General features: G+C 38.0%; 1 pseudogene; it reads right to left on the reverse strand.

Moving 5' to 3' along the window:
- Window positions 1-9,558: 9,558 nt before the first annotated feature.
- On the reverse strand, window positions 9,559-9,818 carry LOC115894332 (annotated as a pseudogene).
- Window positions 9,819-11,809: the final 1,991 nt, after the last annotated feature.

The raw sequence follows: 11,809 nt of genomic DNA on the forward strand, positions 1-11,809 counted from the left end.
AGAATTCAATTAGAAGTCAACAGAAAGAAACTGTGAAAATCTCCAATTGTTAGATGATAAACAGCATACTTCTAAATAACCCATGGGTAATTGAAGAAATCACAAGGGAACTTGGAAAACATCTTGGTTTGCATGAAAATTAAACACAGCATATCAAAATTTATGGTATGAAGACAAAGCAATGCTTGGAGACAAATTCATGGCTTTCATTACTTATGTTAGAAGGCAGAAAAATCTAAAATAATCTAAGCCATTACCTCCAGAAGCAGTATAAACCTGAAGAAAACCGTGCCCAAGAACATTATAATCAAATTTCTGAAAACTAGAAATAAAGAGAAAATTTCAAATGAATTCAGAAAAGGCATGATATGGCCAGGAACAGTGGCTCATGCCTATAATCCCAGCATTTTGGGAGGCTGAGGTGGGCAGATCACTTTAGGTCAGAAGTTTGAGACCAGCCTGGCCAACCCGGCAAAACCCCGTCTCTACTAAAATTACAAAAATTAGCCAGGCGTGGTGGCACACACCTGTAATCCCAAGAACCCAGGAGTTGGAGGTTGCAGTGAGCCAAGATTGCACTACTGCACTCCAGCCTGACTGGCAGAGTAAGACTCCATCTCAAAAAAAGGAAAAAAAAGGAAAGGCATGATACACACTAAGAATTACAACATATATCAGAAACTATGCAATCCAGTAGACAACGCAGAAGCATCTTTACTGAAAGAAGAAAACTAAAAACCTAGAATTCTTTCTCTAACAAAACTGCATTTCAAAATTGAAGGTAAAGACATTTTTATTTTAAAAAATGTTTTTTATTTTTATTTTTATTTTTTTGACACAGAGTCACTCCATCACCCAAGCTGCAGTGCAGTCATGTGATCTCAGCTCACTGCAACCTCCACTTCCCAGGTTCAACCGATTCTCATGCTTCAGCCTCCCAAGTAGCTGGAATTAGAGGTGTGCACCACCATAACTGGCTAATGTTTGTATTTTTAGTAGAGAGGGATTTTGCCATGTTGGCCAGGCTGGTCTCGAACTTTCGATCACAAGTGATCCACCTGCCTCAGCCTCCCAAAGTGAATTATTTCTCCAACAAAGCTGTATTTCAAAAATGAAGGTAAAGACATTTTTAATTTTTAAATTTTTATTTATTTTTATTTTTATTTTTTTGAGACAGAGTCTCACTCCATCACCCAGCCTGCAGTGCAGTCATGCGATCTTGGCTCACTGCAACCTCTGCTTCCCAGGTTCAAGCAATTCTCATGCTTCAGCCTCCCGCATAGCTGGAATTAGAGTTGTGCACCATCATGACTGGCTAATTTTTGTATTTTTAGTAGAGACAGGGTTTCCCTATGTTGGCCAGGTTGGTCTTGAACTTTTGACCTCAAGTGATCCACCTGCCTCAGCCTCCCAAAGTGCTGGGATTACAGGCATGAGCCACTGCATCCAGCCAATAAAGACATTTTACACAAAGTTGAGACAATTTATTTACAGCAGATCTTTCCTATAAAAAATGATAAAGAAAAATTTTCAGGAAGATGGAAAATGGTAAGAGGTGGAAATTTGGATTTACACAAGAGAAAAAAGAATGCCAGAAATGAGTACTCATTAATTATAAAGGGAGAAATGGTAACTTTACAGCTGAGACATTATCTTAACCAAGTGATCAAAGTTATCGTCAATAATCAGATAAATTGACAGACATTATGCATTTCTTGACACTAAAAAGGACACACGTCACTTATGTAGTATGCAAGTCAAAGATATGTTACTTGTATGTAATTATATGGAAACAAACCTCAACTGAAAGACATTCTACAAAACAACTTCCTCATCATAGTCTTCAAAAATATTAATGTCATAAAAGACAAAGAAAGGTTAAGAAGCTGTTACAGATTAAAGACTAGAGAAACCTGATAATTAAATGCAACACACAGTCATAGATTGGATGGTAAATTAGAGGGAAAACGAAATTACTATAAAGGACATTATTGGAGAAACTGGCAAAATGTGAATGTTCGACTTTTGAATATATGCTGAATATTAGATAATAGTATTGTTATCAATATTAAATTCCTGAATTTGATTATTGGATGGTAATTATATATTTTGCTGAGAAAAGACAGGCTGAAATATTTAGGGATAAAGGGCACTATCTATATGTTCTCAAGTGGTTCTGCAAAAAAATGTATGTGTATGTGTGCATACACATGGACTTTCATCTGAAAACTTCTGAGGCTAATTTTATCTTTTTTTCTGTCATCTTTTACATCCCAATCACCTTCTTCAAGGTACCTCAAAGCTCCTCCACAACCCATTTTCTACTCAGTGCTTTTTCCACAGAGAAACGCTGTTATAAATATGTTCCATTCATTAAATAAGGTAGTTGAAAACCTGAATAAAATTAAGAGTAGTAGAAAACTGAAAAAAAAATAAATAAATAAGTGAAACTTTAAGAGACAAAAACCCAAAATATCTGAAATTTGAAATGCACTAGAAAATGTCACATCTTGCAGATTTTTTAATCATCCAGTTGGCAAATCTTTTTCCCATTCTGGAAAGCAACTCTTGAAACATTATTTCCTCTAGATAGCCTTCCCAGATTGATGCAAAGAAAGAGCTCTGCTCATGACACTCCTGTAGTTACTTCCTCTATTTTGACTTGGTTCAGCCTGCCTTAAAAGCAACTATTCTTGACCTGTATTAACATACACATTTCCCTGCTTATCTGTGGCTTGTCTTAATGTGTTAAGTTAGATCTGTGAATCCTCTATGTGTACATCCATCTCCGTGAACCTGACTTTGACTTCAAAGGCACTGTGTTCTTAGAGTTTACTAAGACTGGCCTTATTATTTTTAAAAATATGACATCCCAAATTCCTATATCTGACTTTACTTCTAAATCCCTAATAAAAATTAAATGCAGAATGTTTTCTTTGGGGAAGATGGGGTAGACACACTTTTCCCTATTCTTCCCATTAAGTACAACTAAAACTCTGGATAGTGTATAAAAAAACAAAAGAACTCTGAGTGGTAGAGAGAAGAAGGTAGAGACTAGGGAACTCAAGACCCAAGGGGTGACATGGGGGTGAGTTCCCTCAGTTTTCTTTTTGCCTTATATGTCCCAGGGTACTAAAGACAATGGCAACGTGGAAACACCAATGAGCACAGACGTTAAGACGTGCCGAGAAAAACCTAGCTAAGGACTACGAAGACAGAAAACTTTTAGACAATAAGTGCTGTGCTGCAGCCAAACAGCTCAGGAAAAAACAAAACCCTGGCCCTATCCTAGAGCCCCCACCAGCACAATCCATGAAAGCAAAATGTGGTAAATTGAAATTCATAAAAATTTTAACACATATGCTCTGTGAAAGACTCTGTTAAGAGGATGAAAAGGTAGGCCTCATGCTGGGAGAATATATTTGCAAACCACATACCTGACAGGAGATTAATATCTAGAACTACAAAGAACTCTCAAAACAATACAAAAATTATCCAGGCATCATGGCGCATGCCTGTAATCCCAGCTACTCAGGAGGCTGAGGCGCAAGAATTGCTTGAACCCCAGAGGCAGCGGTTGCAGTGAGCCAAGATCACGCCACTGTACTCTAGCCTGTGTGACAGAAGGAAAATCTGTCTCAAAAAAATAAAAATTAAAATTAAAAAACTCTCAAAACTGAACAGTAAATAAACCAACAATCCAATCAGAAAATGAGCAGGAGAGGCCAGGTGCTGTGGCCCACGCCTATAATCTCAGTACTTTGGGAGGCCGAGGCAGGTGAATCATCTCAAACTCAGGAGTTTGAGACCAGCCTAGCCAATGACGAAATCCCGTCTCTACCAAAAATACAAAATTTAGCTGGACATGGTGGTGGGTGCCTGTAATTCCAGCTACTTGGGAGGCTGAGACAGGAGGAGCATCGCTTGAACCCGGGAGGTAGAGGTTGCAGTGAGCCGAGATCGCACCCCTGGACTCCAGCCTGGGCAACAGAGTGAGACTCCGTCTCAAAAAAAAAAAAAAAAGAGAAGACATGAACGGACGGACATTTCACAGAAGAGGATATACAGATGGCACATAAACGCATGAAAAGATACTCTACTGTATTAGCCATTAAGTGCATTTTAAAACCACAATGAAATACCATTACACATCTATCAGAATGACTGGAACAAAAAGTGGCAACACTAAATTCTGCTAAAGATGTGGAGCAACTGGATGACTCATACATGGCTGGTGAGAAAGCAAAATGGCACAGCCATTCTGGAAAATAATTTGGCAGTTTCTTAGAAAAAAAAAAAAAAACACGCAAATATCACATGACCAAAAAATTGAATTCTTGCTCATTTGTTCCAGTGAAATGAAAATGTATGTCTACATAAAAACTGGCACATGAATGTTTCTAACAACTGTATTCATAATGGTCAAAAACTGGAAGAACACAAATGTCTTTCAACAAGTAAATAGTTCAACAACAACAGATGCTGGTGAGGCTGTGAAGTAGGAACGCTTCTACACTGTTGGTGGGAGTATAAATTAGTTCAACCATTGTGGAAGACAGTGTGGTGATTCCTCAAGGATCTAGAACCAGAAATACCATGTGACCCAGCAATCTCATTACTGGGTATATACCCAAAGGATTATAAATCATTCTCCTATAAAGACACATGCACATGTATGTTTATTGCAGCACTATTTACAATAGCAAAGACTTGTAACCCACCCAAATACCCATCAATGATAGACTGGATAAAGAAAATGTGGCACATATACACCATGGAATACTATGCAGCCATAAAAAGAATGAGTTCATGTCCTTTGCAGGGACATGGATGAAGCTGGAAACCATCATTCTCAGCAAACTAACACAGGAACAGAAAACCAAACACTGCATGTTCTCACTCATAAGTGAGAATTAAACAATGAGAACACATGGACACAGGGAGGGGAGCATTGCACATGGGGCCTGTCAGGGGGCAGGGGACAAGGGAAGGAAGAACATTAGGACAAATACCTAATGAATGCAGGGCTTAAAACCTAGATAACAGGTAGATAGGTGCAGCAAACCACCATGGCATATGTATATGTATGTAACAAAACTGCACATTCTGCACGTGTATCCCAGAACTTAAAGTAAAATAAATAAATAAAAAAAATAGTTCAACAAAATGTGATATATTCATACCATGGATACTACTCAGCAATAAAAAGGAGTAAACTACTGACACACACAACCTGGATGAATCTCCAGAGAATTATTCTGAGTTAAACAAGCCAATCCCCACAGGCTACATACCATATAATTCTATTTATATAACATTCCTGACATGACAAAATTACAGAAATGGAGAACAGATCTGTGGTTGCCAGGAGTTAAGGAAGGGATGGGGCAGGAGGAAAGTGGGTGAAGCTCTCAAAGGACAAACATGAGGGATATTTGTGTTGATGGAAAAGTTCTGTATCTTGATCATCAATTTCAATAACCTGGTTGTAATATTTCTCTAATTTTGCAAGAAATTGAGTAGAGGGTGTACCAGATCTCTGTTTTATTTCTTACAACTGTGAAAGTACAATTATTGCAAGATAAAAAGCTTATTTAAAAAAAAAAAAAAGAATATACCAGATGAGATCATATTTGGCTTATTTTAGTCTTTTAGACCTTAGTGTAAAAAATATTTTGATGGACGATCCTTCAGGGAGAACAGGATGACCCTGGGTGCCTTGTGAAAAGAAAGTGGGCACACAACAGAGGTTAAAAGCACCAGAATGAGGCCAGATACAGAAGCTGAACTTCACCAACTTTTAAATTAAGTTGAGAGCTGCTTCTGGCAGTTTCCTTTGCATAATTTCTCTCTTTCTTTCTTTCTTTCTTTCTTTCTTTCTTTCTTTCTTTCTTTCTTTCTTTCTTTCTTTCTTTCTTTCTTTCTTTCTTTCTTTCTTTCTCTCTTTCTTTACTTTTCGTTTCTCTTCTTTTCTTTCTTTCTCTTTCTTTTCTTTCTTCCTTCCTTCCTTCCTTTCTTTCTTTCTTTCTTTTTTTTTTTTTTTCCCCAGAGTCTTACTCTGTCTCCCAGGCTAGATGGAGTGCAGTGGCACGATCTCAGCTCACCACAACCTTCGCCTCCCAGGTTTGGGCAATTCTCCTGCCTCAGCCTCTCGAGTAGCTGGGACTATAGATGCCCACTACCACACCTGGCTAATTTTTGTACTTTTAGTAGAGACAAGGTTTCACCATGTTGGCCAGGCTGGTCTCAAACTCCCAACCTCAAGTGATCCACCCACTTCGGCCTCCCAAAGTGCTGGGATTACAGGTGTGAGCCACTGCACCCGGCCTGCATAATTTCTTAATAGGCCAACACATATATACTCTTAAATACAATATATCTTTCATGCTACTGCTACTCAAAATATAATTGATTCATGTCATAGGACTATACTTAGAGAAGACTACTTTCAAGCCAAGATAACTTTTGTTTACTGAAGCCTCATCTGCTTTAGTGGCATTTATAGGCTTGAAGGACAAGTGAAATAATATTTGGCTTTGATTTCCCTCCAAACCTCCCTGTCTCTTCTCTTCCAGAGATTATAGGTGGTGTATGCCCTCATCTAGTCAATTCTCCATTGTAAAAATGGTGTTTGTTCAGTTTTTGTGAGTCTCCTGTTACTGTTCTCTGTGCACAGCCTCCCTGTGCAGTGGCCAGTACATCACCACCATTGCTACAGTATCAGCTCTCCATTTCCACCCCAACACTGCCGCCACCCCATATTCCCTGGAGTTAAAGGGATGCTTTCTCACTTAATGCAGTGAGTTAAAACCACAAAATTAAATTTATTTCCATTTTTCTGTCCTTTTGGTTGAAGGAGTTGGGCCCAGTGTCCAGGAGACCATTCCAGAAGGCACATACACCTACTCCTATCTGCCCACACCAGAGCAGGTCATTTTTAACATCTCCTCTGTATGACAAAATCGCTTTCAGTAATAATCATGAAATTGAACAAATAATCATGATGGCTAGAAAAGAAACACAGATAATGGGGGTTTTATTTTATTTAAATATGGATATATGTATGTATATATGCACATACATGACAGTAAAAAAGTAAATACTGCATATAAATATTGCAATGCATAAAAGGAAATCAGTAATAGATTAACACTTTTTGATTATAATACATTTTTGGAGTCAAAGATTTAGAAAAGTTTGTACTTACATATTGGTGTTTTACAATAATGAAAAATGACAGTTTAAAACAACAGAAAAACTCAAAAGGCAGAAATTTTCATTTTAAAGATATTAGTTGGTAACAAAATTAATGAACTAAAATTTGTACTTATTAAACAAAATATATCACCTCAAATTTTATATCTTGTTCCACTGATTTAAATTTCCAAAATAATTTAAAAGTCTAAATAGTTACATAGAAAGATGGAATTTTAGTAACTCGTTTGTTTCTTTGTTTTTATAATCACTTTGGTATGAGCACTTATTTCTAATCTACTGCTTAAACGTAGGAATATGTAATATCTCTAGAGTTGGAGACACAAAGCAAGTTCACGTGATTTTGAACCATTACTAACTTATTCTTAAAACAAAAGCATGTACCTAAGTCTGAATATATTTGGAGACAACTGTATAACTGGCAACTCTCCATATGAACTATCATGTATAATATAATAAATGATAAGTAATAAAAATGTGTTAATTTGAAGTTTGCATATATTACTAAAATTTAACAGGTAACTTCAGCAATTGTTTAGAACTTAGACCAAACAAAAGATTTTTATTGGGGAAGAGTGTTTTATCACTGACATTATTTAGAATTGATGGCATGTAGTGATAATAGAAAGTATATATACTTTAGCTTGACTCTATTATTGTTTTGATTCCCTAGAGAAAATGCACCTCTTATGGCCTGCACCCAGGGATCACTCCCACCACCCCACACTTGTTTTGCCACTACATAAAAGGCCTGGCTTCTATAATGTGTACCCTGATTGGTCTCTCCTCCTGATGGCTAACTGCTTCTTACATTCATAGCAAGAAAATAATTCTCAGTCTATTAAGGGTAAGAGAACAAATCTTCCGTTCCCTTCTGCTTTTTTATTGCCATAAGAAGTGATTCAACATATTCTTGGCAAGTGGGAGGGAACCTTCCACGGGATGGAATAAAAGAGACTCTCCTCCAGAGAATGCTGTTTTGGCAATTTGGTGGGAGAGATGTGTCGGTAATATTTAAAGAAGGGCTTCTTACCTCCCGTTCACCGGCTCTGATTTGGTCTTTTTTATACTGAAGAAGCTCTTACTAGTTCTTTCAGATAGGGTGTGTAGGTGCTAAACTCTCTTAGTTGTTGTAAGGCTGAAGTTTTTCTTTTTTAGCCCTCTCACATGATGGTTTATCTTGGTGGTTCTTAAGTATAGTTCCTTTCATAGCAGAATCTGAAATACAGGGGAACTTATTAGACAGGTATATTCTCAGCCCAGCCAAGACCTACTGAAGCAGAAATTCCAGGGATTGCCTCTGCAATCTGCATTTTTATAAACCCTCCAGGTGATTTTGATGCAAAATCACTAATGTTGGAAAACTACTCATTTAACTAGCTAAAGACTCCTACATGCATACTATTTTTTTTCTTACTACTTTGAAAATATTATTTATGGTCTCTCAGCATCTATTGTTACAGATGAAAAGTCTGCTGTCATTCTGTGTTTCTATCCAGTTGAGCCATATAAAATTTCTAGTATTTGACCATGTTTTATTGAGATAAATTTACAAACAATAAAATTTACCTTTTTTTTTTTGAGACGGAGTCTCACTCTGTCGCCCAGGCTGGAGTGCAATGCTGGGATCTTGGCTCCTGCAGCCCCTGCCTCCTGGGTTCAAGCAATTCATGTACGTCAGCCTCCTGAGTAGGTGGAATTACAGATGTGCACCATCATGCCCGGCTGATTTTAGTAGAGACAGGGTTTCACCAAGTTGGCCAGGGTGGTCTCCAACTCCTGGCCTCAAGTGATCCACCCACCTCAGCCTCCCAAAGTGCTGGGATTACAACAGGTGTGAGCCACCACACCCAGACAAAATTTACCAAATTTAAGTATGCAATTTTAAGTATGCAATTTTAAGTTTTGATAAATGTACAGTAAAGTAACTACCATCACAATCAAGGTATAAAATATTTCCATCATCCAAAAATATTCCCTCCTGACTCTTCATATTCTAGTCCCTCTTCTTCCCTCTGGCTCCTGGCAACCACTAATCTTTTTTTTTTTTTTAAGTTTTAAAACTTTTTATTTGCATGTTTAAAAAATTGTGCATTCCAATAATTAAAATCATTTGAACAACAACAACAAAAAAATGGCCCTCTGATTAAACTGCATTACAGCCCGCAGGACACCTTGGGCCAGCTTGGTTTTACTCTAGATTTCACTGTCGTCCCACCCCCACTTCTTCCACCTCACTTCTTCCTTCACCAACATGCAAGTTATTTCCTTCTCTGCCAGCCAGATAGACAGATGGGAGAGGCAGGGGCGGCCTTCCTTATCAGTAGTTCTTTGATGTGAAAGGGGCAGCACAGTCATTTAAACTTGATCCAACCTCTTTGCATCTTACAAAGTTAAACAGCTAAAATAAGTAAAATAAGAAGGCAATGCTTGTGGAATGTACAGTGCATATTGGCGGTGCACGCCTCATTACGATTCGTCTGCTTGCTTCTCCTGTTCAATCATTTCTTTGGAAGGCAGTGGATTTTTCTCTTGTGTCTCTGTCTTCTTCAGTTTCGACTTATCGAATTCTCGATCTCAGCCATATTGGATTTGTCAGACATGGTTGCGGAGGAAAAGCTGAGCGAGGCGCGAGAATGAGTGAAGTCTGGTCTGCGCAGTGGCCACCACCAAGTTCAACCACTAATCTTTTAGTCATTAAAGGTTAGATTGAATTTTCTGGAATTTCACATACATGGACTCATACAGCATATGCTCTTTTGTATCTTGTTCCTTTCATTTAGCATAATGCTTTTGAGGTTCGTTCATGTTATTTACTGCCTTTTTATTGCAGACTATTATTCCACCATGTGGATAAATCACAATCTGTTTATTTGTTCACAAATTAGTGAACATTTGGGTTAATACATTTTATCTGGTTTTCTAGCTATTTTCATAGGGAGGGCAATTCCCATAGCAGTTAATCCTTCATACGCATAAGTAGAAGTCCTACTCAATCATTTTTGAATTACAATTGATCTATATTTCGTATTGCCTAACTCAATAGATAATCTGTGCTTTCCATCATAAAGCTTTAAGATTTTCTCTTTTCACTTGACTTTCTATATGTCTACTACACCATGTCTAGATCTCGATTTATTTTTACTTATTCTACTCAATTATTTGTGCAATTTCTGCCTGAGGAATCATGTTTTTGATTCAGGAAAATTTTCAGCCATTATCTCTTCAAAACTTTCTCTCCTCCTTTCTCTATTATCTTTCTCTGCAATCTCTACTAGAAGTATAATGTAATCTTTTATTTCAAATTCCATGTCTCTTCATTTCCTTTTAATTTTTTCTATCTTTTCTCTCTCCAGTCTGTGTGATTAGAATATATCTAATTCTGTCATTTCTCTTCAACTAATCTAAATTACTATTTAATCCATTCACTGGTTTCCTCAAAATTTTAACTTCTAGAACTTCTATATGTTCCAATTATTTATTACTACATAACAAATTACCTCAAAATTTTGCAGCCCAAAACAATCATTTTATTTTGCTCATGATTTTTTGGGTTAGGAATTCAAAAAGGGCTCAACTAGAGGTTTTGCCTTAGGGTCTCTTAAGTAATTGCAGTCAGACTGTGGCTACAGCGGGAACAGCAGAGGACTGGAGAAGTTGGGGAATGGCCAGATAGCTCTTTTCCTCTCTGCAGTTACAGCACCTCTCTACGTGTGGTCTCTTTGCATGGGCTAATTTTGGCTTCTTCACACGTGACAGCCTCCAAGCAGGTGGACTGCTTACACAGTAGTTTAGAGCTCCAGCACAAGTGATCCAGTAAGCAGGCAAAAACGGACTCACATTTCTATCTAGCCTCAGAAATCACACAGCATCACTTATACCACAGTCTATTAATCACAAGAGAGTCATAAGCATGTCCCTCAGGGGAAGGGACCCTACCTCTTAATGGAAAGAATACAAGTACACATTGTAAGAAAAGCATGTGAGATAGGAAAGCATTGTTGTGGCCACTATCTGCAACAAACTTTGGAAGATACAATCTACCATGATTCTTTTTTAAATCCCTCCTTTAAAAAAAAATAATGTCCTGGCCAGGGGCAGTGGCTCACGCCTGTAATCTCAGCACTCTGGGAGGCCAAGGCAGGCAGATTGCCTGAACTCAGGAGTTCGAGACCACCTGGGCAGCATGGTGAAACCCTATCTCTACTAAAAACACAAAAAATAAGCCGGGCATTGGTGGTGGGTTCCTTTAGTCCCAGCTACTGGGGAGGCCAAGGCATGAGATTTGCTTGAACTTGGGAGGCAAAGGTTGCAGTGAGCCAAGATGGCACCACTGAACTCCAGCCTGGGTGACAGAGTGAGACTCTGTCTCAAAAAATAAAAATAAAAATAATGTTCTATTCTTCCCTTACAAGTTCTATTCCTTCCTCTCTTTCTTTGAACATTTTAAAACACACTTGAAGTCTATTTTGCTTTGTGTCCTGGGTTGTGAAGATGACTCCATGGAGCTTTTCCATAGCTTCCTTTGCTGTGGTTTCAACAGGATTCTCTGATTCCATGCAAGTATTTAGTTTATAAGCTTGGCTCAGGGCTT

This window comes from Rhinopithecus roxellana, chromosome 17, assembly GCF_007565055.1.
Source record: "Rhinopithecus roxellana isolate Shanxi Qingling chromosome 17, ASM756505v1, whole genome shotgun sequence".
In the NCBI taxonomy this organism is placed as follows: Eukaryota; Metazoa; Chordata; class Mammalia; order Primates; family Cercopithecidae; genus Rhinopithecus; species Rhinopithecus roxellana.